The sequence below is a fragment of the Bacillus rossius genome, chromosome 6, assembly GCF_032445375.1.
Source record: "Bacillus rossius redtenbacheri isolate Brsri chromosome 6, Brsri_v3, whole genome shotgun sequence".
Lineage (NCBI taxonomy): Eukaryota > Metazoa > Arthropoda > Insecta > Phasmatodea > Bacillidae > Bacillus > Bacillus rossius.
Genome location: NC_086334.1, coordinates 67,668,712 through 67,683,026, shown reverse-complemented (window position 1 = coordinate 67,683,026; position 14,315 = coordinate 67,668,712).

Here is a 14,315-nt window from a genome sequence, read left to right as displayed (position 1 = left end):
ATTAATTAAAACCGGTGTGCGTCTTGAACTTGTGACCGACCCGGACATATACCTCTTCCTAGAGTCTGCCGTTCGCGGAGGTATTACAAACGTAAGTCGACGTCACGCGAAAGCTAACAATGTGTACATGTCCAGTCACGACCCGAGCCTTCCGTCTTCGTACATCTGTTATTTCGATGTTAACGCACTGTATGCTCACACAATGTTGGATAAGCTTCCTGTGGGTAATTTCCAATGGGTTCCCAGGGATGAGTATACGAGTTGGGATTTCAACACCATTGACATCGATGGTGATACATCATTTTTCGCGGAAGTAGATTTGACCTTTCCCGATGATTGTCACGATCGCCTATCAGATCTGCCTCTGGCCCCTGTGAATGGCGTACCGCCAAACGGGCGTATGAGTAAATTACTGTTAACTCTCGCGCCGCGTACTAAATATATTGTTCATGCCAAAACACTGCGGCACTACGTTCAGTATGGGGCGGTCATCGGCCAGGTTCACCGCGTGCTGCGGTTTGCGCAGGCGGCCTGGATGAGGGACTATATAGCCTTTAATGCTGAGCGTCGTGCCCAGGCTGCGAATCCCTTTGAGAAATCGTTTTTTAAATTACTGTTGAACTCGGTTTACGGAAAAAGTTTGGAAAATACGCGAAAGCATAAGGATATACGCATTGCTTCCCGATACGATTCCATTTATGGGGCGGCTGAGCTGATTGGTCGTCCGACATTCAAGGCTCGGCGAATCATCGATGAGAGTTTAGTCCTCATAGAGATGCTTAAAGGGACGATTACCTTTGATAAACCCTTGTACACAGGTGTCGCCATTTTAGATTTATCAAAATTAGTTCTCTACGATTTTCACTATAATTACATGCAAATGAAATTCCCTCCACAGTCTCTGCATCTCCTGTACACGGATACGGATTCGTTAATTTACCACGTTGTGTGTGACGACATTTACGATTCGATTCGCCCCGATTTAGCTTCCCGTTTCGATACTTCAAATTATGCTCCAGGTAATGGGCAACGCTTCCCCTTGGTTAATAAGGGTGTAACAGGGGTGATGAAGGATGAGGCCGCTGGCAATGTCATCACGGAGTTTGTTGGTCTTCGCCCGAAGCTTTACGCGTTTAAGATGGAGGACGGTTCTTCTACGCATAAGGCGAAGGGAGTCAAGGCCAGCGCACTGCGTTCACTCCTGTTTCCTCAATACCTGGAATGCTTGCTTCAAAATTCACGGGTTCTCGCGACCCAACACCATTTCCGATCGCGAGGCCACACTGTGTTTACGGAGCGTGTGACCAAGGTAGCATTGTCTTCAGGAGATGATAAGCGTTGGCTTTCTGAAGACGGTGTCAGCACTCTGCCTTGGGGACATAAGGACCTACGCCTTTCCCCGGACCATGATTAGCCCTTTCCTAGTGTTACGTTCAGCTATGCTGTCGTCTCCGAGTGATGGGGTGGCCTAGCACTCCGATCCTCCCACCATTGCACGTGGAGAATAACCTATTGGTATGTCACGGTACACAAGTAATTTATTTTTCTCTTTAGAAAAAGTTATCTCTTTTACACAAGTAATTTTATTTTAAAAAAAGAAATGTTAACGTAATTGTTTACATGTTTTTTTAATGCTAGAATGGACTTAACGTAGTTTTTTATCTGTTTATATAATTTAATTTTAAAGTTAGAGTGATTTTAACATAATTTATATAATTATTTTTTTAAAGTTAGAATGATCTTAACGTATTTTGTTTCAAACATGTAATTTATTTAACAAAAAGAAATGTTAATATAATTTACACAAGTAATTATTTTCTTACAAAGGCTAATGTAGTTTGTTTTTTTACAAGTCTTACCGTAATCTCTTTGGTTTTATTTTCTCTTTAAAATATCTTAACATAATTTCTTTTACGCAGGTGATTTATACAATTCTTGACGTATTTTTTTTAAGTAGAATGTCTTTAACGTGTTTTCTATTTACATATCTTAACATAATTTCTTTTACTCGTCTAATTTATTTAAAAAAAGTAATGTTAACGTATTTTCTATTTACAAATCTTGACGTACTCTCTTTTACACGTCTAATATGTAAAAAAAAGAAATGTTAACGTAAATGTTTTACACACTTGGGGTATGCTGCAGCTACTGCGTATGTATTGTTCTGCAGATCTCCCCAACACGAGATGGCTGTATCGACATGTGATGATTGTCAGCCATTATACCGAGAGAGCTAGCTGAGCTGTTCTTTACGGAGGGAGGGCCGCAGCCACCGCGGGAACGTTAAGGCCGCAGCGATTGCTCGACCGCGCGCCGAGGGAGTTGAAGAGTTGGCGGGGCCTTCGGGGTTGGAGTTGTCCGCCACACATGTTTTAGAGCGAAAGTAAAATAAAACCAACATTCTTTTTTACCCGTGTGTTGTCTACATTATTTCTTTTTTCCACCTCTGTGTATTCCTTGTGCTTGCTCCTTTCCTGTACGCAACGATAGCCTGACCTTGCTCCTCTGTGGTAAACACTTTCACTCTCACCCAGCAGGTAAACACGTTCCTGGTCGCCGGCGCACGCTTCCAGCACGGCGTTTTTATTGCTTAACACATTGGCCTGTGAAAATATTATTACATTTAAATATTCTTATTATTATTAAAACTTTTAACTATGCTTATTTTACTCGACGTAATGGTAACTATGCTTATTACTTGGCGTGTTGCACACACACACAGTGTTGTTTTTAAAGACATTATTATGCTTATATTATGATGTGTGGGGTTATAATTGCGCAGTTTACGAGTGACGCTCCAGCAGGCAACATCTCGCTCTCTCTGCGCGGGATTTTGAGGTTATGTTTGTTTTAGTCATAGCTGGTATTGTGGGGCTTTTAAGCATGGCGGGTTATTTTCGAAAGTTAACCGTTTAGGCATAGCTAGTATGATTGTATTTTTTTTTAGATTTAAATATAGCGTTATTTTATTTATTTTCGTAATTTAACAACATGGCGGGTTAAGCATACTCGTAGTGGAGGGTTTTAGTCATAGATACTATAGGGGTGGGGTTTTATAGACATAGCTAGAATGACTGTATTATTTAAGCATAGCGGTGTTTTATTTATTTTCGTAATTTAAGCATAGCTTCTTTTAAGCATATTTAAATATGGCGGTTGTGGAGTGGTGGGGGTTTATAGTCATATTGTTTGCATTTAAACATGGCATCAATTGTTTTAAGCATACAACATGGCGGCGGTTGTGGAGTGGTGGGGGTCTATAGGCATATTTTTAATATTTAAACATGGCGGCGATTGTGGGGTGGTGGGGTCTATAGGCATACTTTTTTAAAATATGGTGGTTAGGCATAATGGCGGTTGTGGGGTGGGGGGGGGGGGTTATAGACATATATTTTTTTCGAATTTTACGCATAGCTAGTATTGCTTTTAAAGACATAGTTTCTTTTAAGCATAGCTTCTTTAAAGCATATGTTCATTATTTAATTCCCCATACTTCATATGGTCCCGTGGTCTAGTGGTCAAGGCGTCCGTCTCCTAACCACGACGTTGGTGCGTCCCTGGGATCGAATCCACCCAGTGCCCAGGTTTTTTTGTATACAATTCCCGCCTTCGGAGCGACGGTGGCGCGCTCCGGTAACTAAAGGTTGAACTAAGATGGCGGCGACAGTGGCGCGCCCTGGTAACCAATGTCAACAACAATGGCGGCGCCCACGTGACAATATGGCGGCGCCCATGGGGGTTCTGGGGCCGGTGTTTACATTTCAATGTTTACATCGGTCCCAGCGCCCTGGTAACCACTGTCAACAACAATGGTGGTCTCCGTGAGACAAGATGGCGGCCCCCGTGAATCAAGATGGCGGCGCCCATGCTGTTACTGGCGCTGTGTTTACATTTCTATGTTTACATTGAGCCAGTAACGGCTTACTCTCCCTACTAATAGGTCTTGATTTAATTCACCTGTAACTTTATACGCCGACAATTCCTCTATATTTAACTAGTAGTATAGTAGTAGATATTAGAGATTTGTAAATTAGTAATAAGTATTAGATACTAAGTAATAGTCATAAAATATATATATATTTTTAAAATAATAATTTTAAAAAAAATCAAAAAAATGAAAATAATATTTATAGTTATTATTTTAGTTTTATCTTAAGCACTGCACGTCCATTCCTGAGTTGGGTGTTTGCATATTTCGTAACGAAATGCCTAGTTTGGAAGTCATTTATTTTTTTTCTGTCTTAGTTTCTTAGTTTTTTAGGTGCTGACTGGCGTCAGAGTGAGTGGTCAGTGTAACCACTCACCACCAGGGGCGCTTGCGTCCCTGGTCAAATATTCCAGATACAAATACAATTCAAAGCGGACCACGAGTCCAAGTGCCCAACCCCCACATGGTAGACTCTTTTGTACTCTGTCCAACACTTCATCCTGACCTTCCTCTGTCTCCTGTAAATTCCTACATGTAATGCATGCCAATTTGCATCCCGCATGAATGTGCCCAGGGTTTTCCCTGTGTCTATGCAGGTTTTACCTGGGCCCAACCTATCTCTAGTTATAGTCTAGATTTAAGAGTGAGGGGAGTTAGTCATGGTGCCAGTCGTTTCCATGGCTGGCCAATCCCCTCCTAGCACACTATGCATGCGACCCTCTCCCTGCATGGCTAATCCCAGCATGACTAGGCGTATAGGCTTCAGCCTGAGACGCACCTAGGTCCGTCCCTAACCCGGACCCCTCCAAAATACACTTAGTTTTAGTTAGGGTAGGACAATTTTTTTTATATTTCTCTGTTTATTTTAATTTAGCTATACTAACCTAACTAACCGTCCATAGTGTTTTAATGTAGCTAACCTAACCGACCACTTTTAAAATTTGAATTTATTTTTCCTGCACAAAAATAAAACAAATCCCGAGGTTGGCCGAAGTTGAACATTCGGGCGTGTTCGGGCAGGGACAGAGCTTGATGTACATCTTAGTCTTCTCGTAAAACACATCCAGTTAGTAGAAAGAGGTATTTTTCGTCGATATTCGGCGAAAATTTTAAACAGTTCATGTACAAAACATGCGCATTGGCCAAGCGTCTGCGAACTACGAGCTCAATCATGGACTCGGTTAATACTTATTGATCCACATTTAAAAAAAGGAAGCGCAGTCAAAAAGAAAGAACATTCATTAAAAAGGAAGCACATTTAACAAAAATTACACACATTTGTACGAAAATTGGACTTAATATCATACGATCTCATCAGATAAAAACTATCCCATTGCAGGGATACTAGGATTTGTGTTTTATTTGCTTGATTTTGTTAGTTATTCTTATTACTTGGTTCTAAATGTTATTTTTTAGTTTTATTTAATAAATTAATTTGAGTTTATTGGTTTGGCATGTAAGCGCCGATAGAAACAACTGTTTAGTTATTTTAAGGTAAAGTTGGCCGCTTGGTTCTTATCACGTAAAGTTTTTAATGCATTTTTAATTTAAATAGTTTTAAGATATATTGTTAATTTTAGTGTAGGCCTAATGTATATTTTACGTGAGGCCTGCAATACGTGGACAAGTATGAACTATACAATACGTTAACGAACTGGCGGGCCAACAACAGCTGTTTGCACGTCTCCGCCGCCGGGCGTGGCTGTAGAGGGGGTGAAGAGTACCACGAGGTATTCGCGAGCTGCCAGCAATGCCTGTGGTGCGGCGCCAGGGCGGTAGCCACGCCAGGCCGGGCTGCGCGGGAGTCACGGCTATTTGAAATGCAGGGTTCGGCGGGCAGAAGTCGCGGCAAGCCTTCCAGCAGCTGCACAAGTGCTCGCAGCGAACAAGAAGCGGGCCGAGTCAGCTGCTGTCGCGTGGCGCCCAGTGTTGGGACTCCATGTCAGCAGGTCGCGCGAGGGGCCCGCCCGAGAACTAGAGCTAAACCATATCGAAAGTGAAGTTTACTCCCAGTAGAACTACTTTAAGTAAAATAAGAAAACTTGCCCCCGTGCGGACTATTAGTATATCCGGGTCGAATCATTTAAATTGTATTGTATAGGAAAATTTAATAAGTATTTGTGTAATTAGTTTTTCGAGTAGTTTCCATGTCTATATGCTTAAATTGCCCAAGTATAATAGTTAGGCTGAATTGTATTAACAAATTTTCTGTAATTGGAAGTGCGGAACATTTATAAAAAATGTACAATATTAACAAATATGTTGTAGCTCTTATTGAATGCGGTCTGATCCTTTGCATGTTACAGGAACGATGTTCAAACTAAGGGTTAATTTTTAATCAAGTGTTGGACGTATTTTCTAGTTGCATAATTTCTTCTAATAAGGTGATTGCATTTGGTTCTTACCTTAAATTTGGCGTGTTTGAAGATTTTTCTCTGCTTTTCGGAGCACCTGCTTTAAGAAACAGCTCATAAAATCATACGTTAAAAATTTAGATAAATTAAAAAAAATTGAATTTTGTAAATTTTTAATTATTTTGGATGCTTATCCCAGGAGGGTGACTGACTTCTCTTGATTATTCTGGATGAAGTAATTCACCACAGAGATACTATCTCATCGCATAGATACGATCTCATCGGAAGGATACAACCATTGAATATATTTTCAATGATACAACGCAGGGAAACGATGCAAGGAAAACGATCTAGTCGCATGTATTTGGCACAGGGAAAGGATATGATCGCAGGAATACGATCTCATCGGAGACATACGACCTCGTTGCAGAGATACGGCACTTGGATACTACCTCGTCGCAGGGATATGATCTCGTCGCAGATTTACGGTTTAGGGATACGAACTTGTAACAGGGATACGGCACAGGGTACTCCCAATTGTGCTTCTATATCTTCTCCCTTTTCGTTGTTTGCGCTTCCGATTTGGCTTCCTTTTTGTTGATTGTGCTTCCGATTGTCCTTTTTTTATTGTACTTTCGATTGTGCTTCATTTTTTGTTGTACTTCCAAATGTGCTTCCTTTTTTAAATTGCTTCCAAAAGTGCTTCCTCTTTTTCTAATGGGCTTCAAATTGTGCTTCCGGTTTTTGATTGTGTTTTTGATTGTGCTTACTTTTCGTTGGTTGTTCTTCCAAATGTGCTTCCTTTTTATTGATAGTGGATCGTTAATTCTACACTAAGGACATGATTTGTCTCATGGTTTGGAGATGCCTGGTCTAATCGTCGATATAGGACATGGCCTGATAAATATTTTCGTCGAAAATAATCGAAAAATACATCTTTGTTCGGAGATGCTTCGTCTATACGCCTAACATTGTACAAGACCTGGTTGTGAAGTATTCCAATTATAAAAATTAGGTTTTCGTGGTAGGTACAGCGACAACGTATTTATTTCGTAGTACAGCTATCTTGTACAGAGTTGTTTTTCGTATCGAGTATGATTAATAAACTCCACGAAATGTAAAGGGAAATATATTTTTAAATTTATTTTAATCTTTAATTAATCTTATCACTGTTCAAAAAACAAACTAAGGACGGATATATGTCTAGTCATTCTTACATTAATAGACAATTTTTTGATTAATTTTTTTCCGAATTTCTATGTTATTTATTACATTGTCCGATATGGCGGCCAATGTGTCATCGTCGGCTTACTGAAGGTTGATCGACTAGGAACCAAAACTGCTTTTAGGATTTTTCAGCATAATTTAATATTTACATATTTTTTTTTTACTTAAAATTAGTTTTTTTTTGCATCAACAATGGATTAAGCTGAGTACAGAAATCGATTTAATCAATCATTATATAATAAATAATTTTTTGATTAATTATGATATTTATTCAGAATTTTTAGCAAAATAATTACGGATTTTCACTATGGCAGACAAGACAGCGGACAATATGGCAGATACCGCGACAGTTTACTGTCTGTTTATAAATAATACTGCATTCTAGCAGCTAAGAACTAAACTAATATTGCGGGAAAAATCTCTAGCAGAGGGAATGTGTACTACGTGACTCTATCGCTCCTTGTATCGATTACTGAAAGCCAAATGGCGGCCGCGCTCTCTAGCACATTATGTATGTTAACTAGCTCTCCTGGTAGCATGTATTAAAAAAATAAATATGGCATCTGTCGCATACAGGTGATGAAATTTACTATTCCTTCAAATAAAAAAATACAAGTCCGAATATGTGTATTATTTTTATATCCCTTATTTAATTCTTGATCTAGTAATTGCATTGATTGCAGTGCATTTAAAGACGTATGTTTTCTAACCCAGGGATCAGAGCTGTGATGGTCCAAATCACAGCGCTTGCAATGTATTTTATATAAAAAATTAAATTTATTAAGTGGATAAGGACAATAACAGCTCTGGTAGGTCATGGAACATCAACCTCATGTGCATGAGACAGAGCGATGCTCGCGCTCTCTAGGAACAAACACCAAAAACAAATATGACGGATTCCAGAATGTTGGCTTCCAGCAGAACAGAAAAAAAAAATAGCGGCCGTAACATTTTCCAAGATGGCGGGCTCCAGCAGATGAAAACCCGATGGCGTCCATCCTGGAATTTTTAACATTATAAAATCCAAAATGACAGACATGTTATTAGATTTAATGCTGACAACCATAACGTAAATTGCAATGTTCGGGGATTAGGGCGCTCAATGAAAAGATAACAAAATTCAAGATGGTGACTGAGGTTGAAGAACAAGGTCAAAGTTCAAGGAAAAAGTTTAAAGAATAAAGGGTTAAGGTAAAAGTTGAAGGTCAAGGTCAAAGGTCAAGTTTAATGATCAAGGTCAAAGTCAAATGTCAATGTTTTCTAGGTCTAGGTAAAATGTCTAAGTAAAAGGTCAAGGTTAAAGGTCTAGGTTAAAGGTCAAGGTAAAAGGTCAATGTGAAAATCAAAGGTTCAATGTTCAAGGTTATGGGTCAATGTCAACGATCAAGGCAAAGGTCAAGGTCAAAGGTAAATGTCATCTATGATGGCCGCCGTCATGTCACAATCGAAGATGGCAACCGTAAAGATAAGTATAAAAAAATTACATCATCAATCAATATGGCCGCCGTGACGTCAAGGCGGTCGGTCATTGGCTAGCTCTTGGCTCCAGAACCAGGAACCAGACGCAGCACCGCCAGTCCCATTGGTGTTATAAGAAAAAAAATTAATTATCTTAGAATGTACCCTTAATAAGAAATTAAAACAAATTTAATAATTTGTCAGATTAAAAATTTCTAGTAATTTTTCACATTGTCAACAAACCTTTTCTATTTTTATACCTTTTATCCGATTTGCCCTTTACTACCACCAGAACAGAGTAAGCATTTAATATTCAATCTTTTAAACTGGAAGATATTAGTGTAAAAGTAAGAAAGTTATTGTGTGCGTGTGTGTATGTAAGAGAAATTATGTGTGCATTTGAAACTCATTTAAAATAAGAGGTTTGCTTAGTTTTTGTGCGCTGATTCTGTACTAATTTATTTTACACACAGAACTTAATATATCAAGCATTTAACAAAATTGAGTTTAAACTTGCCATGTATATTAGTATGCTTTTTTTAACACGGTGTTACTACCTACTTATGGACAGGTAACGACTGCTGCTGCTCACGTACATAAAATCACACGAACTGAATTTCTGTCAGAATATAATACACAAATAAATACAATTAATCAAATAAAAACAAACTTTTGAAAAAAAAATATTTAAATTTTATAAATTAAATTCTTACCTGTAACATATAACCTCTGTAACTAGCATATTCATATGATCTCACGGTGAAAATACAGTTATGATATGAAAATGGGACACAAAAATTATATTTTCAAATACGTTTCTTGACGTGTAGGCCTATCACACATAGTTTCCGCACCCTCTGCGAGAGATAGTTGTGAAGCAGCTGCGTCAACTGTCGAATCATTTGAATTCCATATAGAAAGTTTAAACTACACAATGAAACTGCTCCTTTAAAAGCGAAAAAACATTTTGACAAATACTGGACCCCGGCTTTGGACCTAATTGACGATGAGGTTTTTTTAAAAAATACTATTCATGTATTTTTTTAATTCACTAAACAGGTAATACTATAAAGTTTCCTTTTGGTCTTGTGAACAATGGTTCGCACCATCCGTCACGGATGGTAGCACCGTGGTTGCACATTTACGTTCCATGCTACTTCCAGTTCATTCACGAAATGACTCCCATCAAATGACTCCCATCAAATGCCGTAAATCGAGAGCTAAACGTATCAAGACAACACTAATGCATGTATAAATATGTAATGAAAAGATCTAACACTGGGATGTCTTGCATGTACTTACTTTATTAATTATTTTACTGTTGACTTTTGAAGCCCATTGTAACTTCAGGGTGTATACCATTTGTCCTGCACCCCCTTCACCTGCTTTGACCAAAAACTTGCAGAAGGCAGGATACAAAGAATAGACAGCGAAATAGTAAGTCAGTTATGTATTCTTTGGTTCTGAAACGCCCCTCGTGCCCAATTTTTATATTATTTTTAATTAATCAAAAAGTCCTTGGAAACTGCTGGGGAAAATATTGAGAAAATTTAAAGTTAATTACCAGAGGGGGCACGAGACAGTGAACAAGACAAAATTTACACTCCCTGCACACTAGTAACATGGGAGTTCGTGGATCGGTACAATGAAGAAGGTATTTGATAAATAAATACACAACATCGGTAGCTTGGTCTATAGGTTTTCCTAGTTTATTATTAAGGAATTTTGTGTTTGCATTTTTCAAACCTGACAATAAAAATCTTAGTAATTAACAAAATTAAAAGGGGCGCCCCGGCATTATTTAAAACAATACATATTACAACCAAACAATCAAACGAATACATTAACAAAATTTCAAATATAGCTCCCAACGATTACATATACATATATATATAAGTTTCCTCGATTTTCCAGATTCTTGAGGATAACTTCCTTAAAACACTGCTCGCTGGTATCTTTGTTTTAGTTCCTTCTATTTAAGTGAAAAAAAATATATATCTCATATCACCCGGGTCTTTCCAGGATGACCTCGGACAGCGGGCCAAACTCTTCTAACAATTGGGGGGGGGGGGGGGGATCAGCTGGAGGTCCCGAAGATCATGCGGGGGCAATTTCTCCCTCCGTAACTTCGACCCTGTCTGAAACACAGCCCAAATTCAAAACGAATTAGACCTGCGTCCAGACAGTCATACACCGTTGGCGCGAAACCCAACAACAGGAATTTGGGGAGAAAAAAAAAAACGGATTACTTACCAAACAGGGTGTGGAAACAGGGCTCGCGAGGTGTCTCGCGCCGACATCAGGATGACGCGCACCGAGAATCCGCGGATGCGCGAAGGAAACCAGAATTTTTGGAATTAAATATAAGTAAAAAAATTTAACTATGCATGACTTTTCTAAAAACTACCTCTGCCTGGCTACTGTACAAAATGGGATCACATCCCTTAAGCAACTGACTACATCATTTGTGCAACCGAAAATCGCCATTCCCGCGAAAAGCCTCTTAGCGCAGAGGACGCCGAGAACACGTGGTCAGTAGCCGAGCTCAGAGAACTGAGTGCCCGCGCCCGCGGTTACTTTTTCCTCCGCTAGATGTCGGGGATGTGTCTGTCGGACCAGGGAGAAGGTTTTTGCATCAGGTCATCGTCCCGTCCGGTCACTGCTTCTAGCTTGATTTCTCAGAACTAAAGTGAGGTGGAGAGAGAGGAAGGGGGGGGGGGGGGCAGAAATAGCCACTAAGGTGGGAACGCAGCTCCACTGGAGACTGCTTCGTGCCGAGACATGCATTCTCAGCAGGCCTCTACAAGGTAGCAGCTTGCAGCACAGGAACTGCTCAAAGCAGTTTTGGTCATGCAGGGAATTAAAATTACAAACTCGGGACGTGACTGCAGGCGAGAGAAATTTCAACCGGGCTGACCATGACCACATTAGACAGCAAAATATCAGATTGGCTCCCTGGGAAGGGGCTTCGGTCCACTGGCACAAAGTTTAAATCCGTAGCGTACACCGGCCTAACAAAAAGTAAATCACCCCCATTAACAACCAGATAAATTTAAAAAATAAGAAATCCCAAAAATTTTAAAATTATAGAAAAAAAATTTAAAAAAGGTGACGAAATGCCTAATTTCTGGCACAGTTCTTTATATAAATGTAGAAAAATTATAAGCAGAACATGCCCACCAATGTATATATATATTAAATTAAACAATTAACAACAGGGTATAGCAGGCTTCACCCCTCTTGACTAGAAGTACATATCACAATAAAAAAATTAAGTATACCTATACCACCCCGGTCCACCATGGGTGTCGCACATGAACTAGAACCTGTTCCCTTACTGACTCTGTTAACATCAAAACCTCCACTATAAATATAAAATACAATAAAAAAGTTAAATGACAATACCACTTAAAACTGCACTTAAATATATATATATATATAGAAACATAAAATATTACCACCTTTCACACAATAAATAATGTGCTCGGTTCAGTTAATCTACTCATTCAATGTTTTTGGCAAATGAATTACTTGTCTCAAACTTTTCCAGTCCAGTTCGAAAGTTCATGATCACCAGGCAGTAAAGAGAATATATAATTACAAAAATTATTATAATAGTTCACAACCAATTTTCTGGCTCACAAAATACCCTATCGAGCACCTGACTAGAAAACCTTTCTAAAATGACTTGATATACATACCTTCATAAAAAATTTATAACATCATAAATATTGCAAAAAAACTACAATAAAATCTTATTATAAAAATACCCAGTGCGCATAACTCGCATGAAGGGTACAAAATATTAACAATTTTCTTTAACGTTATTATAACAGGTTTCTCAAAATTACTTAAACTTGGCACGGCTTTCCATACACTTAACGACAAAAAAAAATCTTTTCCTTTTCGAGTCCAAAAGTAAACCATGTCCCCACAAACCACTCAATAATTAATAATCTGGGAAAAGCAAATAATAATTATCCAAATAAAGAACCACTCATAACCAGACTTGACAACGTAATTTCTTGTTGCTGTGTCTAATCCAAAACAAAAAAAAAAATTCCTTCAAAAATATTACAATTAACCAAACGATATCGCGAAGGCGAAAACACAGGCGTAGCGTAACCCACAATGTCTAACCAGCGTCAATGAAGGATCGTCGGAGTAATCTAGACGAAAACAAAGTTCAACACTTACAGTTTGTCTGTTGCCTCTGCTTCCGGAAATATCAAATAAAGAAGCCTCAAAACCAAGCATTTACACTTCCTCGCAGACAAGCCTCAACCAGGCTGAAGGAGGAGGATCAGCAGCACGCACTGCACCATTTGACACCCACCAGATTAGCGACAAGGCTCGCATGACGAAAAAAATATAATTCTCATTTGACTAAAAAGAAAATTTTTATCCTCATTAGTAAAAACTGCGTAGAACACTGTTGCACTCGAAAATTGTGTAACCGACGGAGCAAAACCACCCGTAACTTAAGTTATTACATTCCACCAAAGTTTACCAAGCTTCCACGCAAAGTTATGGCCAAGGATGTTATCACGCAGGCACTCCATCGGCACGAAATATTGTAACCCACTCAGCCCATGGCTCGTAGCAGACAGACCCTCCCCAGAGAAACTCGTCAACAATCCAGAGCACCACAGGTACCAACCTCAACCCACCAAAAAGAAAACAAATGACAAACGCAGACACCGCGTACCGAAAATAGCCGTTCAGAGCCGGACAAGCGTACGAGCGGCTCTAGATCCTGACAATCGGAAACGTGCCCGTGCTCCTAGATCCACACCGGCCAAAACACCAAATCTGAGGTTACATCTCGCGCCGCCACATGGCTAACGGTAAATTACACCGCGCCGGTACACAAAAACAAACGCCACCAAATGTGACATGACACACACATCACAGCCACCCCTCCTTAAAACACACCCCCCGGGAAAGAAAATCCAAAAGAAACAAAAGCTTCAAATTTGTCAACCACCTCAAATTCTAACTCACCACGCCAATACAAACAAGGATGCACGAACAAAAACAGAAGAGATCAACAAAACTCCATCAAGGAGCCAAAAATGGATCTCAAGAGGACAGGGGATGCTAGTGCCTAAAGAAACACCCAAATCCACTTAAGCTCCTAGGATGGAATATACTTTTTCACCGTAGACAGATGAGCTTTCTTCACAACTCTGCCATCTTCAATGTCCACAAGATTTACAGTAACTTGAGTCAGGAAACATTGGACTCTAAAAGGTCTTTCATATGCCAAATTTATCTTGCTTGAAACAAAATCTAACTTTTTGCTCAATGTAACCTTGCGACAAACCACCAAATCACCAACATTGATA